Below are 883 nucleotides of genomic sequence, written 5' to 3'. Positions count from 1 at the left end.
TGCAATCGTTGTTGAAATACCTTTTACATCCTGAACCATGTTATGCAAAGTTCTGTTTTCTTTCATAACCTTGTGATATCCAAGAGCAGCATTAGACATATCCAGTACTTGGTCTCCTGGAACCAGGATAAATCAAGTTTCGAATGATCCTTCAAATTATAGAAACGATAGTCGATATAGACACATAGATAGGTATGTTTTCAGAAAAAAAGTTGCCTACCAAGTTGCTTCAGATCACTTTGTAGCTGAGACTGCAGATTTTCAAACTCTCTCTTCGTACTCGCTAACAGGACCTTTAGATTCTCCCAGCGTAGAGTATTAGTCATCCGAGACAGCGATATTTATCAAATCAAGAATGTATTTAGTTAAAAAAAAAACATGTATTGAACTGAAAAGGATCTTGTGCAAATCAAAGCACTGGAAAGTGTGGGAAGAGGGACACAAACCATCCATGATAATTCAATATCATACTAGATCAACTCTTTGTCATACTGATCAAAAAGAAAAACATGTAGCGACAGATACTCGAGGGCACAATATATCCAAATGACGCATCTTTTTAACATTCTTACAATGATAAGTAACTGATAGAGAGACTTAAAAGAAAGTGAATAGTAAATTTTAATCTAGTTTAGAGAAGACTTACTAAAAGTTCCTTTTCTTGCATCACAACTAGAGTCCAGTGGTTGCATTTTCCCTTCTTTATGCAAGCTCTACAACACTGAAAAACCAGGATTTACCTGTCAACATGAAGTTGAAGTACAATGCTATCTAATTGATATTTGATACGTCCGCTGAAATTCTACGTGCAAGGTCTTACTCATTTGACCTTTCCGTTAATAGAAAACACGGATTCTAACAATATTGAAATCTTTTGACAAAT

At 35.1% G+C, this 883-nt stretch overlaps 1 long non-coding RNA gene across 1 annotated transcript; it reads right to left on the bottom strand.

Moving 5' to 3' along the window:
• Positions 1-43: 43 nt before the first annotated feature.
• On the bottom strand, positions 44-798 carry LOC124894144. Its single transcript, XR_007051028.1, has 3 exons — positions 647-798; positions 221-302; positions 44-116 (listed from the first exon to the last, which is right to left on the bottom strand). It is a non-coding gene; the product is annotated as an uncharacterized LOC124894144 (long non-coding RNA).
• Positions 799-883: the final 85 nt, after the last annotated feature.

This window comes from Capsicum annuum, unplaced genomic scaffold (genome assembly GCF_002878395.1).
Source record: "Capsicum annuum cultivar UCD-10X-F1 unplaced genomic scaffold, UCD10Xv1.1 ctg70557, whole genome shotgun sequence".
NCBI classification, from domain to species: Eukaryota; Viridiplantae; Streptophyta; class Magnoliopsida; order Solanales; family Solanaceae; genus Capsicum; species Capsicum annuum.
Note: the sequence above shows the minus strand (reverse complement) of the source record. Positions and strands in the feature narration are given on the sequence as shown.